Raw genomic sequence first — 16,729 nt, 5'->3', positions numbered from 1 at the left:
GGGGAAGGAGATGGGAGGGATGTTCAAGTGGGAGGGGACACGGCTAAACCTATGGCTGTTTCATGTTGATGTTTGGTAGAAATCAACACAATACTGTGGGAGAAGGCAATGGCACCCCACTCCAGTACTCTTGCCTGGAAAATCCCATGGACAGAGGGACCTGGTAGGCTGCAGTCTGCGGGGTCGCAAAGAGTCAGACACGACTGAGCGACTTCACTTTCACTTTTCACTTTCATGCATTGGAGAAGGAAATGGCAACCCACTCCAGTGTTCTTGCCTGGAGAATCTCAGGGACAGGGGAGCCTGGTGGGCTGCTGTCTATGGGGTCACACAGAGTCGGACACGACTGAAGCGACTTAGCAGCAGCAGCAGCAACACAATACTATAACACAATTATCCATCAATTAAAAATAAAATTTTTAAAAAGCCACTACACTTGAAACTCCCAGTTTCCTCCAATGGACTCTTTGTTTATACTAGCACCACCCAACTCCTTCTCCTCTATAAAACAGCCCTCCTCTCTTTCAGTTTTTGGACTTGCCTATTTTTTTCTGTGGATTTGCATGTTCTAAATTGCAATCCTTTGCTGTTCCTGAGTAAGTCCATTTTTACTGGGAAAACAACTGACTGTCTTATTGTTTTAGATCAACCCTGTGGAGAAATCAAGAAAGAGGAATACTGGTATTAATGATCCAGTGGCTTCCCAGGAGGCTCAGTGGTAAAGAATCAGCCTGCCGATGCAGGAGACATGGATTCGATCCCTACTCCAGTATTCTTGCCAGGAAAATCCCATGGACCTGGTGGGCTAAAGGCCATGGGGTCACAAAGAGGCTGACATGACAGAGCACACAGAACGCACACATTAGAGCCAGGAATCACTGGCTTAGCAAAAGCAGTTTTGGTGGAGTGACGGAGGCAGACTCCGTCTTGGAGTAACCTCAGGAGTAGGAAGCGGAGACATCGACTGTGAAAGAGAAGAGAGAGGAAGCTAGAGAGGATCATGGATCCAGGCAGGTTTTAAATTTGAGAGTAGCTTCAGTGTGTGTACCAGCTGACTGGGAGGAGCTAAAGAAGAGAGGGTTTGAGGATACGGTCGAAAACGGGGGTAAAAGAAAATTTCTGAAGAAGTCAGAGGATCTGGGATCCAACATGGAGGAGGAGAGATTAACCTCATGTAGATGGAGAAAACTTGCCTCCATTTAAAAAAAAAAAAAAAAAGTTTGTAAATATTGGAGATGGGAGGTGAGATGGAGTCTGTGTGATGGAGTAGAGAATGCTTGAAATGGACATTTTGGAGAACAGGGAGCAAGCTGCCCAGATAAACAGTGAAAATGAAAGTTAAGTCGCTCAGTCGTGTCCGACTCTTTGTGACCCCATGGACTGTAGCCTACCAGGCGCCTCTGTCCATGGGATTTTCCAGGCTATAGTACTGGAGTGGATTGCCATTTCCTTCTCCAGCGGATCTTCCCAACCCAGGGATGGAACCCAGGTCTCCCACGTTGTAGACAGACGATTTACCATAAGTTCTGGTCAATTTTTTAAAAATTGTAAATTATACATACATACATACAAAAAGTAAATGTCTAAAGAGATTTAAAAGTGAAAACATTCCTCCCTTCTCAGCCTGGTTGCCCTTAGAGAGATTATAATGAATATCAGTCTCTGTCTTGCTTTCTTTGGGGGGCTATTTTCATAACTCCACATTATATGCTTGCATTGTGTGTGTGTCTGTGTGTGCATGCTCAGTCATGTCTGATGACTCTTTGTGACCCCATGGACTGTAGCCTGATAGGCTCCTCTGTCCATGGAATTCTCCAAGCAAGAATAGTGGGATCGTCCCAACCCAGGAAAGAAAACTGCATCTCCTGTATCGGCAGGTGGATTCTGTACCTCGAGCACCACCTGGGAAGCCCATACTTACATTATTTCTTGATTTTTCAACTTTATGCATTTCATTTCACCTCTGAATGTGAAAAATGATAAATCTGCATCACTTACACAGTCTCTTCCCTCACCCAATGTTTGTTAAATATTTAGTGTTCTTCTGTTGGTCACCTGTCACACATTTAAATATTATATCTAATCTTTAATTTCTTAATCTATCAACTTTAGATGGTTAGCTCTTGATTCCCATGTAAGGAAAAAAATTCTGGGGCAGAGGCCATATAACAGATATTTGGACATTCAGAAAAATCTGGCTTGAAGATAAAATCTAACCCCTAGTGGTGAACTGGCAGCAGGTAGAGAATTCTAAAGTGTTCCTCCAATATCTATGCCATTTTGTTTTTGCATTAAGCCTTGACATTAATAAATGTCCATAAATGTGTTTGCTGCTGTGAGAGTTAAATAGGATTGTGAAGTTACATCTTTCATGAGGGTTAGTTTCTAAAAAATCAGCATATAAGATGAAAGTCAGATAAGACATGATAGCACTCTGCTTTCTTTTCCTGTGGCCTAGCAATAACCTCAATTATAGAAGGGCTTCTTGGGTATCTAGTGATGTGAAGAAGTGGGGTAACTGTGGGCTTCCTCTACAGATTCACAAATTCTAGTTTGATTAATTTTAGTTGCATGTGACAAAACTAATTATGAGTTAAAACAGCTTCTGCTTAAACAGAAAAGGGGAATTTATTGGCTATATTCCTGATATTTCAGGAAGTAGACTTTTGGGATCCAGGTACTCAATGTAATCAGGAAGCCTGTTTCTTTTCATCTCTAGGCTTTGCTTTCTCTGTGTTAGCCTCAATCTCAGATAAGCTCTTCTTGCATAATGGCAAGATGGTTCCCAGCGGCCCACAGCATGTACATCTGCCAGAGCTCAGCAAAGACTTTGGAAAGAGCCTTTCCTGGTAGTTTCTGTGATCATCTGGAGGTCTTTTGGGGAATTCATTCATTCTGTTGAGGCGTATTTTTATTCCTCAAGCAGTCTAGCCAGGAATGTGAAGTATTCTGGTTGTGCAGGTCTGAGTCATGCGTCTACCCTAAGAACAATAAAACATCTGAGTAGGGTCAATATCATGCAAGAGAAATAACAAAATCAATAAATAAAGAATTCACACTCAAAAAAGTGGGAGTAACAGCCGTATGCACTGTAGAATCACCAAATACCAGAAAATATTTTAAAGAAAGGATGATAATAATGTTTCAGATGGCACACAATAATCCTACTGTGGGAAACCCTTTTATAAGATGACTTCCCTTCCTCCATATTTTAGCCAAAGCGATAAAACCTTTTCACAGCAATTAGTATAGTTCCTTACCTAATACTGGGATAGTAGTGCTAGTGGCAAAGAACCCGCCTGCCAATGCAGGAGACAAAGAGATGCAAGTTTGATTCCTGGATCAGGAAGATCCCTTGGAGGAGGAAATGGCAGTCCACTCCAGTATTCTTGCCTGGAGAATCCTATGGACAGAGGAGTATATAGATCCTTCCGGAAAACAATTCCATTTTTTTAGTCTTCATGTTCCTCCTAATGCTGGTAAGATGAGGTCATTATTACCTGTACTTTCCCATACGTTTGTGACAGTCTTTCCTTGTGCCTCATCCTTAGCTTTAAATCTAGGAGTGAGATACACATAGAGATCAGACAAGAGTTGTTACTTGAAGAAGCGCAGTTCAAGCTCTCATAAAATAATAAACTTGATCCTGGCTCTTCGAAATCATGGAAAGTTAGCACCAGAAGGGAAGCATGAGATCGTGTTTATTTCATACGTGCGGAAGCTGACCGTAAGAATGGTTAAATAATTGCCAAAGTCAAACAGTGGGGTAATGGGAAAGCAAGAAAGAGAAACTAAGAAAAATAGTCAGCCTGTTGCCTTTTGGTCTAGGACCCTGTCCCCTGTTATATATTTCTCCCTGCTGCTGTGCTCAGTCATGTCCAACTTTCTGCGACCCCACAGACTATAGCTCCTCTGTAGGTTGGTCATAACTTTCCTTCCCAGGAGTAAGCGTCTTTTAATGTCATAGCTGCAGTCACCATCTGCAATGATTTTAGAGCCCCCCAAAATAAAGTCTGACACTGTTTCCACCCATGAAGTGATGGGACCGGATGCCATGATCTTCATTTTCTGAATGTTGAGTTTTAAGCCAACTTTTTCACTCTCCCCTTTCACTTTCATCAAGAGGCTTTTTAGTACCTCTTCACTTTCTGCCATAAGAGGGGTGTCATCTGCATATCTGAGGTTATTGATATTTCTCCCGGCAATCTTGATTCCAGCTTGTGCTTCTTCCAGCCTAGCGTTTCTCATGATGTACTCTGCATAAAAGTTAAATAAGCAGGGTGATAATATACAGCCTTGATGTACGCCTTTTCCTATTTGAAACCAGTCTGTTGTTCCATGTCCAGTTCTAACTTGCTTCCTGACCTGCATATAGGTTTCTCAAGAGGCAGGTCAGGTGGTCTGGGATTCCCATCTCTTTCAGAATTTTCCACAGTTTATTGTGATCCACGCATTAAAAAGCGGAGATACCACTTTGCCAACAAAGGTCCATCTAGTCAAGGCTATGATTTTTCCAGTAGTCATGTATGGATGTGAGAGTTGGACTATGAAGAAAGCTGAGCCCCGAAGAATTGATGCTTTTAAACTGTGGTGCTGGAGAAGACTCTTGCGAGTCCCTTGGACTGCAAGGAGATCCAACCAGTCCATCCTAAAGGAGATCAGTCCTGGGTGTTCATTGGAAGGACTGACGCTGAAGCTGAAACTCCAATACTTTGGCCACCTCATGCGAAGAGTTGACTCATTGGAAAATACCCTGATGCTGGGAGGGATTGGGGGCAGGAGGAGAAGGGGATGACAGAGGATGAGATGGCTGGATGGCATCACCGATTCAATGCACACGAGTTTGAGTAAACTCCGGGAGTTGGTGATGGACAGGCAGGCCTGGCGTGCTGCCACTCATGGGGTTGCAAAGAGTCAGACACGACTGAGTGACTGAACTGAACTGATGTGGAAGTTTCCAGGCAAGAATACTGGAATGGGTTACCATTGCTCCTTGGTGAAGTCTAATTAATTCTGATTAAGTGTCAAGGTGTAGTGGCTGAAAAGAAATAGGAACTAAATCAACACTTGCTAAGTCCAGGCACTAAAATAGGACAGCAATATTCCACTTAATTATTGGGCAATTTGAAAACTAGGAAGAGGAAACATTGAAATGTGTGCTTCGTTATGCTCTGGGCTCCAATACATGAATGTATGGTTGCCTTGAAACCATGCGCAGGGGAGGAGGTAGAAAGGTACGTTCCTGGATGGATCCAGGATGCCAAATGAGAGGCTGGTGCTTCACCTTAGTGGTTAAGAACAACCATTTGGTGATCAGACATTTGTAGGGTTGAATTCTGGCTCCATTATATATCACCACTGCCGCCTTGGGCAAATTGTTTAACTTCTACAAGTCTTTGTTTTCTTTTTTTAGGTATTTTTGTTTATTTTTTAATGGCTGTGCTGGGTCTTCATTGCTGTGAGGGCTTTCTCTAACTGCGGCAAGCAGGGGCTACTCTCTAGTTGCAGTTCTTCAACTTCTCACTGCTGTGGCTTCTCTGGTGGAGCCAGGCTCTAGGGCGGGGGCTTCGGTAGTTTTGCACATGGGCTCAGTAGCTGTGGTTCCCAGGCTCTAGAGCACAGGCTCAGTAGTTGTGGAGCATGGGCTTAGTTGCTCCGAGGAATAAGGGATCTTTCCAGAGCAGGGATCAATCAAATCGGTGTCGCTCGCATTGACAGCTAGATTCTTTACTACTGAGCCACCGGGGAAGCCCCAAGTCTTTTTTTTCTTAATTTTAAAACAAGGATAATGGTACATATGAATTATAAGGAATAAATGAGATCATGTTGATAATACTTCTTTTGCCTTCTACATTCTGCTGCAACTTGCAAAAGGCAGAGACCACAGCTACCCTCCCCCCGCCCTCCACCATCACAAACTGGCCAAGTGGTAACAGAAGTCAGAGCCACCTCTGGAATTCCTGAGGAAAATGGGCAAAGGAAGCATCTTTAGCTATATCTGTCACAGGAAGGGGGCCTCCTTCCAGAGCCTGACAGTGGGCTCTTGCCTAACACTCTGAAATGAACTGTCCAAGGAGACACATGTACTGACAAATCGAAAGGCTTTGCTGGGAATGGGAACCCAGGTGGAAGGCAGGAGGGTAAGGGAACCCAGGAGGACTGTTCTGCCACGTGGCTCGCAGTTTCAGGTTTTATGGTGATGGGATTAGCTTCCCGGTTGTCTCTGGCCAATCATTCTGACTCAGGGTCCTCCCTGGGTATGTGTGCATTGCTCAGCCAAGATGGATTCCAGCAAGGAGGATTCTGGGAGGTTGGTAGGACAGGGACTGGTGTCTCCTCTCTCCTCTTGACCCTTCTGGAATTCTTCAGTTTGGTGGTAGCTTGTGAGTTCTGCATTCCTTACCAGACCTCCTGTGTAAAGTACTATCTTGTGTGGTCAGGGCAGACAGTTTCAGTCAGTGAGGCTCCCCTTGACCTATCTATCAAGACCCCTCAGATATTAATTTTAGACACTACTTTAAAATTTTTAATCAGCAGTTTATTTAACCCCGCTGAATAAGTATAGTAGTAGTGTGAAAAATCTGCAAGCTTATAAGGAATATCTGGGTCAATGGATTCAATCCTTCATTCTTTCATTCTAGCAAGTACCTATCAACTCCCTACCAAGGGTCATATCAATGAGACCAATGTTATAATGTATAATTGGGGTAGGGATAAAGCTGAGGGGCAGAAAAGTGTTCAGCAAGTGGTCTAAACAGAAAGAATGTGCTGGAACCTTTGATGGGCTACCAAAGGCTACACTTAAAAATCCCATCTTCCTGTCTCCCCTTCTATGCAAATGTTGGTTGAATAAGGATGAGTTTTTAAAAACCTCAATTAATTTTGAGGAAGGAAACAAAGTAAGTGTTTTTCTTCTCACCAGGGAAGGCAATTTTGATGTTAAACACCTCATTGATAGTGGTAATACCATGCAGTTAATTTTGAAGACGGGAACAAAAGAAGTGTTTTCATTCTCACTAGGCAAGGCAGTTTTAAACACCTCATTGAGGGTAGTACTGCTAGGCTCATTCGAGACTTGATTATAGCCCCTCTTGATATGACAATACCGAACGCAGGGTGAAACCTATCAGCACTTTGACGAGTTTTCACCCCCCACCCCCACCAGCAAAGCCACATTTTCTCTATTTCTTGAAAGGAGTATCGAAGAGCTGCGCAATCCAATTATTTTTACAACGCCAAGTCCCATGGAAATTAATTCAGGAGCTTACTCCATTGATTTCAGTAGGGCTTGGTGTGGTGATATTGATTCCACAGGGCTTTGATAAAGAGTGAAGAGAGTGGGCCAGTTTTTATTCACATTTATTTATTTTTCCAAGCTCAAGCTTAAGAGGATCCGAATGCGCTTTTTATCATGCCTTATGACATTACGACACTAGAACTAGTAAGCAGGGAGGGGAAAGAACATAGTTCTATTACCTCCATAGCCATGAATTTACTCACTTTTTGTGCAGAAAATCTGAGTGCACTTTGCAGTAAACATGTGACAAGAATCAGACATTAGGCTTCAGCTTGGAGTCACAGGAGGAGACTGAAGGGTTGGACTGTTCAGCAGCTCAGACTGGCCATATCATTGCCTGGGTGGCTCTGGACCCACTGTCCTCCTTTTTTTTTTCTTCTTTTTTTGAAAGACAAGGGTCATAGTTCTCTAGTTATTGGTTCCAAGAGAGAAAATGTAATATATCCGTTTGAACAAATTTGAAGAATTACTTTAATTCTCTTCTGACATGTAATTCTATTTCTGGCGGTTTCTATAGCTGATACCCTTTCCTTGTTTTTAGGAACAAGGAGCGATCAGGAGACAGGATCAGAGAGGCCCTTGAACAGTGCCTAGCACTTGATTTCCAGGCCAGCATTCTTTCTACCAGCTCTAGTTTTTGAAAAGGGCTTAGCCTCTCATCTTGAGAGGTCCCTGAATCAGACAGAAAGAAACTATCACTTCCAGGGAACCCATTGGTTTATAATGAACCTCATGTGGGGACTTCACGGTGGCTGAAAAGGCAAGGAGAAGATGGAGACCCGCTCACAACACAAGGCAAAAACGTCTGGAGTGACAGCTGCCACCTAAGGTGGGATTCCCTCTCTGGCTCAGAAAAAGCCCTCCCTTGGGAGATCCCAGAATGGGGCCCACATGGGCTCAGCGGGAAGAGAACAGTGGTGCCTGGGAGCTCTGCTGTAATCCTTCGTTGGGAAGGGAGGGGAGCTTTTTCATTTAGCAACTGACTTTCATTCTTGCCAGGCGTTCTTTTTTGAGTCTTTCCTGTAAGCAAGACATAGGTTTTGAATATTCTAAGGGTTTTTTTGTTTTGTTTTGTTTTTACAAAAGAAGCATGGTCAAGCAATAAGATAATATTGGCTAGGTGTTTTGTACTGAAATCGCCCCCAAAACAAAAGCATGATAGAAATATAAAGCATGCTATTCTATTTATTTTGTTCCAGAGTAATAAGATGATACTGCATTCGCTTTGACCATATCAGGCCATTTTTCTCTGGGGACAGCGATCTCTCTCCCAATACAGCTGAGAAGGAGCTTCAGTAACCCCAAGGGTGACTTTTAAATATAACCGCAAGGGTGAAGTCTGTCCCTTTACAGTCTATAGAATCCCACTCCCGGATCTTTTAGTTTCCCTTCCGGGCAGCCCGAGACTTTCATCTCTTCTCGGTTCTTGCCGGGCTCTCAGGAATCCAGAGAAGTTGCTGATTGCTCCCGGCTTCAGCTCTTTCTGCGCTTCAGTCCGTCTGCTAAGCCACTCCCGGTGCCGCCTCCTCTGAAGCCTGGTGGGTTCTGCCCGCGGCCAGTGCCAGGGCCCCAGCGTTGAAGGAACGCGAAGCAGGAACGCGGAGGAGTCGCGCCGCCCAGCGGGGAACCCGCCAAAGCACAGGGGGGGTGACTCTTGGTCACCATCATGAATATTGTTCATCACTCCTCGGCACGTTGGTGGACTGTACACGCGGCTCCACCGAGATGGCCTTCCAACCACTGTCTGCGCTGGGTGAGACCTTGTGTTGGCCGTGGGGCTATTCTGGATTAGCTGGTGAGAAGGAGCAGGAGGGGAGAGCTATGTATCCCCGCTGCTGCTGCTGCTCAGTTGCTTCAGTCGTGTCCGACTCTGTGCGACCCCACAGACGGCAGCCCACTAGGCTCCCCCGTCCCTGGGATTCTCCAGGCAAGAACACTGGAGTGGGTTGCCATTTCCTTCTCCAATGCATAAAAGTGAAAAGTGAAAGTGAAGTTGCTCAGTCGTGTCCGACTCTTAGCGACCCCGCAGACTGCAGCCTACCAGGTCCCTCCGACCATGGGATTTTCCAGGCAAGAGTACTGGAGTGGGGTGCCATTGCCTTCTCCATGTATCCCTAGGGTGGGATATTTACAAGTAATGCTACTATGAACGTTAGGGCGCGTTTATCTTTTTGAATTAGTGTTTGTTTTGTTTTTTTCCGGACAGACGCCCAAGAGTGGAATTGCTGGGTTTGGGGGCAGCTCTATTTTTAGTTCTTTGAGAAGTCTATGCTCTTTTCCACAGTGACTGCAGCAATTTGCATTTCCAGCAACAATGTACAAGGGTTCCCTTTTCCCAAACCCTCACCAACATTTGTTATTTGTAGTCTTTTTGGTAACAGCCGTTCTGACAGATGGGAAGTGATATCTCATTGTGATTTTGATTTGCAATTCCCTAATGATCAGCAAGGTTGAGTCTCCTGTCCTGTGGCTGCTGACCATTTGCATGTCCTCTTTGGAAAAATGTCTATTCAGGTCTTCCATTTTAAAAAAATCAGCTTGTTTGTTTTTTTCTTGATGTTGAGTTGTAGGAGCTGTTTATATATTTTGGATAGTCATGCCTTATCAGTTATATCATTTACAAACATGTTCTCAACTTATCATTTTCTTAAAGACTCTTAGTCACCATCATGAATATTGTTCATCACTCCTCGGCACGTTGGTGGACTGTACACGCGGCTCCACTGAGATGGCCTTCCAACCACTGTCTGCGCTGGGTGAGACCTTGTGTTGGCCGTGGGGGTCACAAAGACTGTTGAGGCACTGTCTGTGCTCTCAGGGAGCTTACTATACAGCACGGAAGCAAGAATATACATTTAAATATATATATAAAATACTTAAAAATACCAGATGGATGCTGCAGGTGCCTTAGCGCTTCAAAGGTGACAGAGACACCAGGGTGCCTTGGGGAGAGGAGTTAGGTCTGGACCTTGAAGGAAAGCTTGGTCTTGGCTCAGAGCAAAGGGAGATGGTGAGCAGAGGGCAGAGTGAGGAAGGTGCTGGAGATGTGATGGGAACGATGAGTGGACCTACCAGAAACCAGCTGTTAGAACTTGGATGAGTTACTTAACCTTCCCAAGTGCTGCTTGCCTCCTGTGTACCCCCTCCCAGGGTTGTGATGAGGATAAAATGAAATAATCCACATGAATTTCGTGACCTAGTACCCAGTACTTTGTGAATGTTCAATAAATATGTCTACGGTTAATAATACAGAGTCTGGGCCTTTTGCAGCTGTTGTTGTTTCGTCTCTTAAGTCGTGTCTGACTCTTTGTGACTGTAGCCTTCCAGGCTCCTCTGTCCGTGGGATTTCCCAGGCAAAAATACTGGAGTGAATTGCCATTTCCTCCTCCACAGGATCTTCCCAGTCCAGGGATGGAACCCATGTCTCTTACACTTGCAGGTGGGTTCTTTACTGCTGAGCCACCAAGAAAGCCCCTTTTGCAGGTGAAAGCCATGTTTACCTGGGCTCTCTGATCTCAGGATTTCAAAGGATGTTAGACACATACCTAATAGCAGATATGACTTTTCTCTATCTTCTACATAAGAGCTTAGAGGCTCAGTCAACAGGCAGTGGTAGAACCAGGAATACACCTGAGGTCACATGTTTAGAGCTGAGATGGGGTGTTGCAGATGCATTAATGAAGTGATTTTCAAACTTGAGTGTTCGTAAAACTTACACGAGAAAATTTCTCAAAATTTCCTGAGCCCCACCCAAAGAAGATTCTGGGTGTGGCCTCTGGATTCTGAGTTTTAAACTAGGTTTTCAGGGACTTCCCTGGTGGTTGGCTGGCTAAGACCCCACACTCCCAATTCGGGGTGCTGAAAGGTTGTTGAATGAAAAGACGCTGGGATTTCTGGCCTCCGGAGGTGAAGAATTCAATCTGGGGCCAGACATGAGGCTTGATTGCTTAGAGCTTTTGTATAATAAAGTTTTATTAAAGTATAAAGGAGATAGAGAAAGTTTTTGACATAGGCATCAGAAGGGGGCAGAAAGAATACCCCCCTGCTAGTCTCCAGCTGGATGTTATATAGTCACTAGCAGTTTGTTAATGAAAGAAAGGAATATCTTAAAACTCAGAATGGCACCAGGCCCCTCACCCATAAGATGCATTTTGGGATAATCTTGGCACCAAACGGTTCATCCTGGGCCATAAAATGATTAACTTGAATCTTACAGAAGGACAGATTACCATGGAAATAGTTTCATTTACATAGATTAGGGGAACAACACCTGAGTATAACATGTTGCTTTGTCAAGTAGGCTCTGAGCCATGAGGCGGAACCGACTTGAAGACAGAGTTTGGGGTAAATGCATAGCACATTAGCATCAGTTCAGTTCGGTTCAGTTGCTCAGTCGTGTCTGACTTCTTGCGACCCCATGAATCACAGACGCCAGGCCTCCCTGTCCATCACCAACTCCCGGAGTTCACTCAAACTCATGTCTGTCGAGTTGGTGATGCCATCCAGCCATCTCATCCTCTGTCGTCCCCTTCTCCTCCTGCCCCCAATCCCTCCCAGCATCAGGGTCTTTTCCAATGAGTCAACTCTTTGCATGAGGTGGCCAAAGTATTGGAGTTTCAGCTTCAGCATCAGTCCTTCCAAAGAACACCCAGGACTGATCTCCTTTAGGATGGACTGGTTGGATCTCTTTGCCGTCCAAAGGACTCTCAAGAGTCTTCTCCAACACCACACTTCAAAAGCATCAATTCTTTGGCACTCAGCTTTCTTTATAGTCCAAGTCTCATATCCATACATGACCACTGGAAAAACCATAGCCTTGACTAGACGGACCTTTGTTGGCAAAGTAATATCTCTGCTTTTCAATATGCTATCTAGGCTGGTTATAACTTTCCTTCCCAGGAGTAAGCGTCTTTTAATTTCATGGCTGCAGTCACCATCTGCAGTGATTTTGGAGCCCCCCAAAGTAAAGTCTGACACTGTTTCCACTGTTTCCCCATCCATTTGCCATGAAGTGATGGGACCGGATGCCATGATCTCGTTTTCTGAATGTTCAGCTTTAAGCCAATCTTTTCACTCTCCTCTTTCCCTTTCATCAAGAGGCTTTTTAGTTCCTCTTCACTTTCTGCCATAAGGGTGGTGTCATCTGCATATCTCAGGTCATTGATATTTCTCCCAGCAATCTTGATTCCAGCTTGTGTTTCTTCCAGCCCAGCATTTCTCATGATGTACTCTGCATATAAGTTAAATAAGCAGGGTGACAATATACAGCCTTGACGTACTCCTTTTCCTATTTGGAACCAGTCTGTTGTTCCATGTCCAGTTCTAACTGTTGCTTCTTGACCTGCATATAGGTTTCTCAAGAGGCAGGTCAGGTGGTCTGGGATTCCCATCTCTCTCAGAATTTTCCACAGTTTATTGTGATCCACACAGTCAAAGACTTTGGCATAGTTAATAAAGCAGAAATAGATGTTTTTCTGGAACTCTCTTGCTTTTTCCATGATCCAGCAGATGTTGGCAATTTGATCTCTGGTTCCTCTGCCTTTTCTCAAACCAGCTTGAACATCTGGAAGTTCACGGTTCATGTATTGCTGAAGCCTGGCTTGGAGAATTTTGAGCATTACTTTACTAGCGTGTGAGATGAGTACAATTGAGCGGGAGTTTGAGCATTCTTTGGCATTGCCTTTCTTTGGGATTGGAATGAAAACTGACCTTTTCCAGTCCTGTGGCCACTGCTGAGTTTTCCAAATTTGCTGGCATTTTGAGTGCAGCGTTTTCACAGCATCATCTTTCAGGATTTGAAACAGCTCAACTGGAATTCCATCACCTCCACTAGCTTTGTTCATAGTGATGCTTTCTAAGGCCCACTTGACTTCACATTCCAGGATGTCTGACTCTAGGTGAGTGACCACACCATCGTGACTATCTGGGTCGTGAAGCTGTTTTTTGTACAGTTCTTCTGTGTATTCTTGCCACCTCTTCTTAATATCTTCTGCTTCTGTTAGGTCCATACCATTTCTGTCCTTTATCAAGCCCATCTTTGCATGAAATGTTCCCTTGGTATCTCTAATTTTCTTGAAGAGATCTCTAGTCTTTCCCATTCTGTTGTTTTCCTCTATTTCTTTGCATTGATTGCTGAGGGAGGCTTTCTTGTCTCTCCTTGCTATTCTTTGCAACTCTGCATTCAGAGTCCAAGGAGCGGCCGGGGGCCAAGAGGAGCTACTCCACGTTCAAGGTCAGGAGGAGTGGCAGTGAGGAGATACCCCTCGTCCAAGGTAAGGAGCAGTGGCTGCACTTTGCTGGAGCAGCCATGAAGAGATACTCCACGTCCAAGGTGGAAGAAACCCAAGTAAGATGGTAGGTGTTGCAAGAGGGCATCAGAGGGCAGACACACTGAAACCATAATCACAGAAAACTAGCAAATCTGATCACACGGACCACAGCCTTGGACGGGTCATGGTGGAAAGGTCTGACAAAATGTGGTCCACTGGAGAAGGAAATGGCAAACCACTTCAGTATTCTTGCCTTGAGAACCCCATGAACAGTATGAAAAGGCAAAATGATAGGATACTGAAAGGGGAACTCCTCAGGTTGGTAGGTGCCATGAATATGCTACTGGAGATCAGTAGAGAAATAACTCCAGAAAGAATGAAGGGATGGAGCCAAAGCAAAAACAATACCCAGTTGAGGATGTGACTGGTGATAGAAGCAAGGTCCAATGCTGTAAAGAGACAAATTGGGAGTGGTCAAATAGGAGATGGCAAGAGTGAACATCAACATTCTAGGAATCAGCAAACTAAAATGGTCTGGAATGGGTGAATTTAACTCAGATGACCATTATATCTACTACTGTGGGCAGGAATCCCTCAGAAGAAATGGAGTAGCCATCATGGTCAACAGAAGAGTCTAAATGCAGTACCTGGATGCAATCTCAAAAATGTCAGAATGATCTCTGTTTCCAAGGCAAACCATTCAATATTACGGTTACCCAAGTCTATGCCCCAACCAGTACCGCTGAAGAAGCTGAATGGTTCTATGAAGACCTACAAGACCTTTTAGAACTAACACCCAAAAAAGGTGTCCTTCTCATTATAGGGGACTGGAATGCAAAAGTAGGAAGTCAAGAAACACCTGGAGTGACAGACAGATTTGGCCTTGGATTACGGAATGAAGCAGGGCAAAGACTAATAAGAGTTTTGCCAAGAAAATACACTGGTCATAGCAAACACCCTCTTCCAACAACACAAGAGAAGACTCTACACATGGACATCACCAGATGGTCAACACTGAAATCAGATTGATTATATTCTTTGCAGCCAAAAATGGAGAAGCTCTATACAGTCAGCAAAAACAAGACTGGGAGCTGACTGTGGCTCAGATCATGAACTCCTTATTGCCAAATTCAGACTTAAACTGAACAAAGTGGGGAAAACCACTAGACCATTCAGGTATGACTTAAATCAAATCCCTTATGATTATACAGTGGAAGTGAGAAATAGATTTAAGGGACTAGATCTGATAGACAGAGTGCCTGATGAACTATGGATGGAGGTTCATGACATTGTACAGGAGACAGGGATCAAGACCATCCCCATGGAAAAGAAATGCAAAAAAGCAAAATGGCTGCCTGAGGAGGCCTTACAAATAGTTGTGAAAAGAAGAGAAGCAAAAAGCACATTAGCATAGCTTAAGACAAACATTTTCATAAGAAAAATGCATTGGTTATCTCAAGGTTTGAGAATAGTTAACTTCAGGTGAAACCAGGTGTCATTATGGCAACACAGTATTTTAAGAGAAACCTCCTTTCAAATTTGTATAGAGAAGAAAAAAATATCGCTGGTTTGTTACCTCCTGCCACTTAAGAGAGATTAAAAATGTCTGACACTTGCAGGCTATTTCCTCAGTTTGGAGACCCCTGGCCTTCCTGTCTGTTACCCTCTCATTCCCCCCTTTTAAAGGGGCGTCGTTCTCATTCCATAACTGTTTCTGAGCTGACACGCGGCATTGTCCCTAAATTGGTGAGGCAACATATTCTCCTAATCCTCATATTGAGGATATCTGATCCAGGGGCCCCAAATAGTAGTTGGAAGAAGCTGTAGCAGTAGCAGAACTTTGAGCAACCATTTGTAACTTAAAAGCTTTTATGAGGCTAGAAACAAGTCTAATTACACAGTTACAGATGCAGGGAGCCAACAGCAAAAACAAAACAATCAGAATTATTGTAATTAAGATAGTTTTCCACCATGGGGAACCTGTTAAAGTCTCCCAAAGTGAGGCAATTGAGGCTTCAGGAGTATCCATGGACCCAATCATCTTGTTCATGTGTTTAGTAAAATGAATAACATGTGTGCTCATATCAGGTACATATGTACAGCATTGGGTATGAATAATGGCACACATTCTTCCTTGCGCAGCTGTCAGAATATCTAAAGCCAGTCTGTTTTGTAAAACCACCTTTCTAATCTGTGCTTGTTCAGCAGTAAGAGCTGAAATAGCTTTCTGAGAATCTTGTAATGCCTGTTGAGTAAAATTAGTCAAAGCATCCACTCATAGTATCACATCTGTAGTTCCCAAGGAGGGAACAAACACTGCAGCCAAATAATCATACCAGTGAAGTACAGACCTTGCCCACCGAGTTTTAAGGTGGGGTACATTAGCAGGCTTTTCTGGGAGCTCTGAAAATATAAAGCCGTGAGTAAAGGCTAGACCTAGGGTACATCTCCCTATCCAACCAGGGGGAAGCCATGCCCATAGGTAAGAGCCACATATCCAATAAGTCCCGTTTGGAGCAAGCCAGCGTGACTGAGATATCCAGGCCCAATTAGTGCCTGGCCAGACAAAGGGAGGACCTGAACTGGGGTTGGAAGACACGGGAATGATTAGTGCATATTTTCTGAGGTAAAAATCTCAGTTGTTTTTAATCATTGTAATTAAGTTGTTGGCTAACTTTTGGGGATGGCTTTGTGCACTAAGCATGGGGAGCTGCGACCCAGCACACCAAGCGCGGCCAAGAGGAGTTACCTCACCTCCGAGGTCAGGGGCAGCAGCCGAGAGTGCCAGGGTGCGATGGTGCAGGAATGGCCAAGAGGAGCTACCTAAGTCTGAGGTCGGGGCAGCGGCCGGGAGGAGCTACCCCTCGCTGGAGGCCAGGGGTGGCGCCCGAGGCCAGGGTCGGCGGCCGGGAGGAGCAACCCGAGCAGCGGTGGCTGCATGGTGCAGGAGGGCCTAGAGGAGACATCCCACATTGAAGATCAGGAAGGGAGGCGGTAAGGAGATATCCCTCATCCGAGGTAAGGAGCAGCGGCTGCACTTTGCTGGAGCACCAGTGAAGAGATACCCCACGCCCAAAGTAAGAGAAACCTAAGTAAGATGGTAGGTGTTGCAAGAGGGCATCAGAGGGCAGACACACTGAAACCATACTCACAGAAAACTAGT

The sequence above is a fragment of the Oryx dammah genome, unplaced genomic scaffold (assembly GCF_014754425.2).
Source record: "Oryx dammah isolate SB20612 unplaced genomic scaffold, SCBI_Odam_1.1 HiC_scaffold_7, whole genome shotgun sequence".
Classification (NCBI taxonomy): domain Eukaryota; kingdom Metazoa; phylum Chordata; class Mammalia; order Artiodactyla; family Bovidae; genus Oryx; species Oryx dammah.
The sequence above is the reverse complement of the archived record's forward strand: the minus strand, read 5'-3'. Positions refer to the sequence as shown.